The sequence below is a fragment of the Schistocerca nitens genome, chromosome 1, assembly GCF_023898315.1.
Source record: "Schistocerca nitens isolate TAMUIC-IGC-003100 chromosome 1, iqSchNite1.1, whole genome shotgun sequence".
In the NCBI taxonomy this organism is placed as follows: Eukaryota; Metazoa; Arthropoda; class Insecta; order Orthoptera; family Acrididae; genus Schistocerca; species Schistocerca nitens.
Window position 1 is genome coordinate 1,158,036,359 of NC_064614.1, and position 8,924 is coordinate 1,158,045,282.

Genomic DNA, 8,924 nt, shown 5'->3' on the forward strand with positions numbered 1-8,924 from the left:
TTCCAGACTGAAGCGCCAGAACCGCTCGGCCACCAGCGGCCGGCGAATCATACTATCATCTCTGTATGAAACTTCAGCAGCCATTTTAAATTAGAATTGCCAACTTCCTTTGAGTTGGCAACTATAATAGAAAATCTTTGCGTTGTCAAACGGTGCTTTGATATTTACGGTTGTGTGGGGATTGTCTGGTCATTATCACCTTCAACTATTTGTGGTTTATAAATGTATTTAGTGAAATTTCACGTCACTGCACATTGTGTAGTGAACTATTGCTTTAATAGCAACTGCGGTTGTCACAGTATAACGCTTAACATCTCTTCCTGCATTTGGCGCTACCCAATGCTTGGCTGTTGGTTTCAGTATTTTAGTGAACTGTCTATTAATACTGGGTATGTGTATTTTAGAAGCCGTTATTGGTGTGCGAAAACCCTCCTGCCTGTTGTTACTTGAGCTCTCGAGCACGGATTTCAGACGCACGGTCGATGTGAACGCCAAACGTCGAGAATGTGCTGATTGTTCTGTAGATATTTCAGGCTATCATAACATCATATTGTCGAATGTTTTCCATACTAGTTAATTCACGTATTTGAGTATTTTTTTGAAATCTGATAGCTTTTACAAATTATTATTTTTCATATTCACAAGACCTGATAATTAACTGGTGAGCTCAGATGTCTAGTTATGTTAATGTTATGTTTGTGTAAAGTAATTTTTTATTAATTTAAAGTTGGGGCCGTAAGGGTCATTTTCTTTTAAAATTTTCTGAAGTATTCTCATTGCCTATACAATTGAATAATCAGTGTAGATCACCGCAGTGTGTAAATACTGATTAATCTTTGTGTTGTTACCGGTGCTCTGTTTTAATTAACGCGATGAAAATAAAGTTTTGTGTCCTCAAATGGGATCAGCAGTCCACGTGCCCTGCTTACCAATCCACCACCGTCCATAGTCTCAGAAGACTGTAACCCCTGTGAAAGGAATTTCAATTTTGTGACTGTGAATATGTGCAATGATGAAGTGTTGGACTAAATTTGTTCCCCTAATGACTACTATTGAAAGAAAGGAGTAGCAAGATAAACGGGAATCGAGCCAAGGTTCTATTAGTAATCAAGCAAACTGTAATCACCTAAAATGAAACGGTCGGCAGACTGATTAGGCAATGTCCTACCCAATATTAGTATGATTCATAAAGAAAGTTAGCTATGTGGTTTGATTTAACTTGATACTAAACTGCTTTGCTGATAAGACACAAAACAGTAGCACAATCTAGTCAGTAATGTTCCAGTGAATCGACTTGAACTACATAGGAGGCTTATTAATGCATTCAGGCAATAACTGGCTTTCAACAACACTTACTATCTGTACATTACCGTAGGAAGATAATGTTAATTATAGCTAAAATAGCACTTACCATCTGAAAGTAATATAGGTAAAATGATTACTAATGGTGGATCACTACTGACATCGACAAGAGGTTCTTTTGTTAGTTTAGTTACAAGAAATTACTACTATTGAAACAATTATGAGATAATTGTATCTTTTTACTGATTATTTATGGACTCTCAAGGGCTATTCACTTCCTTAAATTCTTTAGCTCTAGTGGAACAAGTGATACCGGTATGTATTATAGTTCCAATACTCATAGCGAGTTGCGTATTCTTGAATGTTGTTATTGTAATATAACATTTAAATCTGGCTCGACTATTAGCATGGGGACCCAGAAATTAATCTATCGGTAGACTCAGATCGAGGCTGAAAACGTTAGTCCCAAAACAAGATGAAACACTGTTACCTAAATAACATGTGAAATTTTAAACAGTATTGTTTCAATAAATTAACTTTGAACTAAATAATTTAAGTTTCACCTTTGTAATTGTAGTTTGATGTAACTTCAACTGTTTATTAATTCAATCTACGTTAAGTAGTTCAAAACTTATGCTCACTAAATAATTATGTACTTAACAACTCCACGAACTTCATTAAGTTTTGTTAAAGAAGGGAACTGCTTTTCAATTCAGTAACATAGGGTACTCCGATTTATCGTAGCACTAGGGACAGGACCCTGTATAGGTAAATGACCGAGGATAAGGTACGGTGACTTAACACAAAGTTTACAGAACAAAATGGTTCAAATGGCTCTGAGCACTATGGGACTCAACATCTTAGGTCATAAGTCCCCTAGAACTTAGAACTACTTAAACCTAACTAACCTAAGGACATCACACACACCCATGCCCGAGGCAGGATTCGAACCTGCGACCGTAGCAGTCCCGCGGTTCCGGACTGCAGCGCCAGAACCGCTAGACCACCGCGGCCGGCAAAGTGTACAGAACACAAAATTATTGTTGAAAACGAAACCACATAACTGGTCCCCGCAATTATACAGCACTCAACTTGTCATTTGAAATCAAGATGGTGGCAGTGTCGGTCTCCTGTACTTTTTAAAAAACACGACAAAAGAATCCATGGTTCTTTCTGAGTAACAAGCTCTGTGAATTGTCTTAGCGTCGGATTTACATAGTGTAGAGCTAACCAAGTATGCCATGAATAATATGGTGCATTACTTTCGCATCCAAGGCTATATTATAAAATCTTGCAGTTCATTTACCTCTTCCAGTTCACAAGATGTACGCTCTTTGCCTGCAGGCCACCGACTGACTCATGTCACGGATGAGCTTTGCAGTTCTATCGTCAAATCCACCTTTTCCATTCCTGTCTAGCTAGTTTCTTGCGGAGGGACTTCCCCCAAGTTTTACATGCTTGAAAACCTATTTTACCAATGGATGAACCAGTAAAATGTACTGAAGAGCCAAAGAAACTGGTACACTTGCCTAATATCGTGTAGGGTCCTCGCGAGCACGCAGAAATGCCGTAACACAACGTGCCATGGACTCGACTAATGTCTGAAGCTGTGCTGGAGGGAACTGACACCATGAATCCTGCGGGGCTGTCCATCAATCAATAAGAATTCGAGGGGGCGGAGACCTTTTTTGAACAGCACGTTGCAAGCCATCCCAGGTATGCTCAATAATGGTTATGTCTGGGCAGTTTGCTGACCAGCGGAAGCGTGTAAACTCAGTATTCCTGGAGCCACTCTGTAGCAATTCTGGACGCGCGGGATGTCGTATTATCCTGCTGGAATTTCCTTAGTCCGTCGGAATGCACAATGGACATGAACGTAAATGTCACCTGCCAGAGAGCAGCTTGAACAATCCCCTGCTGACATGCAGCGCCCAGCGATTCGTGAGGTTCTCTCCATACCTGCGAACAAGAGGTGACTGAGACGTGTAACCAATGGCACCACATACCATCACGCCGGGTGATACGCCAGTATGGCGATGACGAATACACGTTTCCAATGTGCGTTCACCGCGATGTCGGCAAACACGGATGCGACCATCATGATGCTGTAAACCGAACCTGGATTCATCCGAAAAAATGTTTTGCCATTCGTGTACTCAGGTTCGTCGTTGATTACACGATCGCAGGCGCTCCTGTCTGTGATGTAGCGTCAAGGGTAACCGCAGCCGTGGACTCCGAGCTGATAGTCCATGCTGCTGCAAACGTCGTCGAACTGTTCGTGCAGATGGTTGTTGTCTTGCAAACGCCCCCATCTGTTGGCTGATGGTTCGAGACGTGGCTGCACGATCCGTTACAGCCATGCAGATAAGATGCCTGTCATCTCGACTGCTAGTGATACGTGCCGTTGGGATCCAGCACGGCGTTCCGTATTACCCTCCTAAACCCACCGATTCCATATTCTGCTAATAGTCGTTGGATCTGGACCAACGCGAGCAACAATGTCGCGATACGAGAAACCGCAATCGCGATAGGCTACAATCCGACCTTTTTCAATGTCGGAAACGTGATGGTACGCATTTCTCCTCCTTACACGAGCCATCACAACAACTTGTCACCAGGCAACGTCGGTCAACTGCTGTTTGTGTATGAGAAATCGGTTGGAAACTTTCCTCATGTCAGCACGTTGTAGGTGTCGCCACCGGCGCCAACCTTGCGTGAATGCTCTGAAAAGGTAATCATTTGCATATCACAGCATCTTCTTCCTGTGTGTTAAATTTCGCGTCTGTAGCACATCATTTTAGTGGTGTAGCAATTTTAATGGCCAGTAGTGTATCTCTATCTTCGTCTTGCGCCGTCGCCATGTATACCTGAACTATTGCTATCGCTGTTGGCGCTGACGAATCCAATAAGAACAACACTGTCACTGAATTGTTCACTAACTTACTCACTTCCCTACCTTCCTATTCGTGTATATTGACTAGTAATAATGATTGCGGTCTCGTACAATGATTTTATTTTATTAATAGAAAATATTACAAGACGACCAGTAGCTGTGGAAAGTTTCGTATGTTAGAGGTCTGTCATCTACTCGTTGCGTGCTTCTTGAGCTACTTTGAAATATCATCCACAACGAAATTAATGATAGCTGTTCGCCGCCGATGAGTACGCGGCGGTCCGGGAAGGTCTGACATGCGACGTGAGCTGTGGCGGATTATGAGTGACTTCCTGTCGCTAGAGACGCCGCAGGAGCCGCCAGCACAAGGGGCTGAGGCGTAGCGCTCGCTCGGCAGAGTCGGAGAATGGATCCGCGGGGACTGCGTTCAGAAGTGGCTCTGAGCGTAGCGGGGTTAATTACGACAGACGCGGCATCAGCGAGTGCGCGCCTGTTAATTAACTGTGATTATCGGCGTATCTGCGCGCGACGCGGCGCTAGATCTCACAGAGGCGCTCGGGGCTGCGCCACGTTCTGGCCAGGGATCCGCTCGCACACGGTGATGGCTCGCTGCTGGAATGTCGAGAACATTTGTCTCGAACGCAGCACGTGGGAGGGAGGATAAATTAGCTGCGATTGCCGCTTCGTCTCTTTTCGAACTGAGGTACAAATACACAGTGCTTCTGAAAAGGATTTACTCGATTTGCAACGAAATGCAGGAAGATCTGCAGCGGATAGGCACTTGGTGCAGGAAGTGGCAACTGACCCGTAACATAGACAAATGTATTGCGAATACATAGAAAGAAGGATCCTTTATTGTATGATTATATGATAGCGGAACAAACACTGGTAGCAGTTACTTCTGTATATTATCTGAGACTATGCGTACGGACCGATTTGAAGTGGAATGATCATATAAAATTAATTGTTCGTAAGGCGGGTGCCATGTTGAGATTCATTGGGAGAGTCCGTAGAAAATGTAGTCCATCAACAAAGGAGCACTCCGTCTTCAGGCCACAAGGGGCCCATCGGGACCATCCGACCGCCGTATCATCCTCAGCCGAGGATGCGGATAGGAGGGCCGTGTGGTCAGCACACCGCTCTCCCAGTCGTTACGATGGTTTTCTTTGATCGGAGCCGCTACTATTCGGTCGAGTAGCTCCTCAATTGGCATCACGAGGCTGAGTGCACCCCGAAAAATGGCAACAGCACATGGCGGTCCGGATGGTCACCCATCCAAATGCCGGCCACGCCCGACAGCGCTTAACTTCGGTGATCTGACGGGAACCGGTGTATCCACTGCGGCAAGGCCGTTGCCATCAACAAAGGAGGTGGCTTACAAAACACTCGTTCGACCTATACTTGAGTATTGCTCATCAGTGTGGGATCCGTACCAGGTCGGGTTGACAGAGGAGATAGAGAAGATCCAAAGAAGAGCTGCGCGTTTCGTCACAGCGTTATTTGGTAAGCGTGATAGCGTTACGGAGATGTTTAGCAAACTCAAGTGGCAGACTCTGGAAGAGAGGCGCTCTGCATCGCGGTGTAGCTTGCTCGCCAGGTTTCGAGAGGATGCGTTTCTGGATGAGGTATCGAATATATTGCTTCCCCCTACTTATACCTGCCGAGGAGATCACGAATGTAAAATTAGAGAGATTCGAGCGCGCACTGAGGCTTTCCGGCAGTCGTTCTTCCCGCGACTGGAACAGGAAAGGGAGGTAATGACAGTGGAACGTAAAGTGTCCTCCGCCACACACCGTTGGGTGGCTTGCGGAGTATAAATATTGATGTAGATTACACAAATCTATATCTACTACGTGACTGAAGATAGAAACCTGCGGTAAATTTTAACACGTGCAGCGAAGCCATACAAGGCAACAAAAATAAAAGATCACCCTTTTTGGTATCCTTTGTCGTCCAGCTCTTTGACACCTATACTGCCGAACGGAGTCACCTTTGCGGCGGCTCCATTATGCTCTGAGGAACATTCACGAGGGTATCCAAGGGTCTAGTGGATCTCGGCCAAAGCATCATGACGGCCAAGTAGTACCGTACACTGGTTGCAGACCATGTATGCCCCTTTATGACGATCATGTTTCCCGACGGCAGTGCCTTTTTTCAACAAGGTAATGCATCATGCCACAAGGCCAAGAGTGTGATGGAATGGTTCGAGGAACACGGTGGCACTAAAAGCACTCCGTCTTCAGGCCACGAGTGGCCTACCGGGACCATCCGACCGCCGTGTCATCCTCAGCCGAGGATGCGGTTAGGAGGGGCGTGGGGTCAGTACACCGCTCTCCCGGCCGTTATGATGGTATTCTTGACCGAAGCCGCTACTATTCGGTCGAGTAGCTCCTCAGTCGGCATTAAGAGGCTGAGTGCACCCCGAAAAATGGCAACAGCGCAGGACGGCCTGGATGGTCACCTATCCAAGTGCCGACCACGCCCGACAGCGCTTAACTTCGGTGATCTCACGGGAACCGGTGTAACCACTGCGGCAAGGCCGTTGCCAACACAGTGGCGAGTTCCAGTATATTTGCTTTCCCCACGACTTGCCCGATCTGAACCCAACTGAACACATCTGGGATGTGAATGAACGTGGCGTCTGAGTTCATCGCCTCCCTCCCCTGAATTTACGGGGTTTGTATGACTTCAGAGTGCAGATGTGGCGCCAGCTCTCTCCAGTGACCTACCAAGGCCTCATTGCCTCCATGCCACGACGCGTCACCTCTGTTGTCCATGCGAAAGCTGAGAATTCCTACTATTAGGTAGGTGGTCAAAATTTTTGGCTGATCAGTGTAGTAGTCTTAAGTCATATTTCCTCGGAAACCTTCAGAGGCATTTATCTCGAGAGTTTTTTCGAGTTGTATCGAACTGCTTTGGCGGACAGACACTTCATTTCTGAACTTCACCACAAATATAAAAAATAGAAAAAATATATTTCCTGGTGATCTTCTAGAGACAGATATTCTTTCTACGATTATGTCATACTCCACCGTGCACCACGAACTGTGCACCTAGTGGGATGACAGTGCGCAAAGAAAATCGTGAGAGAAAGAGGCCCTACCTGCCATCTGTATGTCTGCGGTGATCGCCTGCGAGGGCGGAAGGCTTGAGTAGCGGGCAAGACCTTTTTTGAAACCCGTAATTGTCTTTCATTGCGACGCCTAAATTTGAAATTTGGCTCAAAGATGCCTACGACCTTCCTTTGCAACAGTGCAAAAGCGTGGCTCTCTGCGACGCTGCAGACAACGAGGTGTCGACACATGAGAAGAGAAGGCCACAGCTCAGAAGTTGATGTCATATGTGAAGTGGGTTAATGATGTCAAATTTGCACCAAATTGCATAACAATTCTGACCAACGGCACCAACATTTCACACGATGGGAAGGTCGTCATTTCCAGTCATACGTACATATCACTCCATCTTTTGACGCCCCACGATGGAGGTCAGAACCTTGACGCTCAACGTTGAACGGTGGCCAAGAAAAACATTTCAGGCACGCTGCTGCTAGAATCGACCCGGACAGGCATCAGCTGGTGGTATAAATGGTGTCAATAAAACCAGATCTTCTTTTAGGGTGTTCATTTATCACTTTTCGCGCCATTCGTATCTCGGGACTGTCAAGGAGGAGGGGGGGGGGGGGGGGGAGTGACGTGTGAACATGAGGAAAAGACTGAATAGCCAAAGAAAGGATAACGTTCTACGAGTCTGGGCGTCAAGTCAAATGTCAGACCAGACGTTTGAAGGAAGCTTGAAAACCTGGAAACGGAAATGCTAATTCTCAATATAGTTAAAGCGGGCGCCAGTGTTGTGAAATGGAAATAAAGATTTCTGGTCAGATGACTATAGGGTAGTATCAACAGGAGTAGAAAATGGTATGACGGAAGTAGGAAACGTTACGAATAGAAAGGTAGGGCCGAGGGTAAGTTAGTGAACAGTTCAGTGATAGGGTTGTTCTCATTAGAATCGTCAGCTAATCAACACCGACAACAATAGTTCAGCTATTGGCGACGGCGCAAGAAGACGATTAAGAGACATAGTATATGAGGATGGTGAATGGGTAATGACGGCGCAAGAAGAAGATTAAGAGACAGAGATAGTATATGAGGATGGTGAATGGGTAATTAAGGATGCAGAGGAAGACGAAAATCTTATAGTCATGTGGGATAGGAATGCGGTTGTAGGGAAAAGAGTAGAAGAAAGGTTTGCAGGAGAATATGGCTTCGTACTAGGAATGACAGAGGAGAATAACTGAGTTCTGCAATAAATTTCGGCTGTTAATAACGAATGCTCTGTTCATCACAAGAGAAGGTGTTATACTGGGTAAAGGCCGGGAAATACTCGTTTTCACTTAGATGACGTTGTGGTCAGTCAGAGATTCAGAAATCAGCACTGGCTTGTAAGACGTATCCAGGATCAGATGTGAACTCAGATCACAGTTTAGTAGTGATGAAGAGTAGGCTGAAGTTTAAGAAGTTTGACAGTAGGAATCACCACGCAAAGAAGTGGGATACGGAAGTAATAAGGAATGAAGAGATACACTTGAAGTTTTCTGATGCTCAGTAGACAGTCCAGTTGAATAGGAATGGACATCTATAAAGAAATCACAGAAGTTGGAAAGAAAAACACAGGTACAATGAAGGTAATTGCGAAGAAGCTATGAGTTACAGAAGAAATATCTCAGCTGATC

At 45.3% G+C, this 8,924-nt stretch overlaps 2 pseudogenes; both read right to left on the bottom strand.

The window, feature by feature from the left end:
• Positions 1-5,434: 5,434 nt before the first annotated feature.
• On the bottom strand, positions 5,435-5,552 carry LOC126207668 (5S ribosomal RNA; annotated as a pseudogene).
• Positions 5,553-6,624: 1,072 nt separating this feature from the next.
• On the bottom strand, positions 6,625-6,742 carry LOC126208953 (5S ribosomal RNA; annotated as a pseudogene).
• Positions 6,743-8,924: the final 2,182 nt, after the last annotated feature.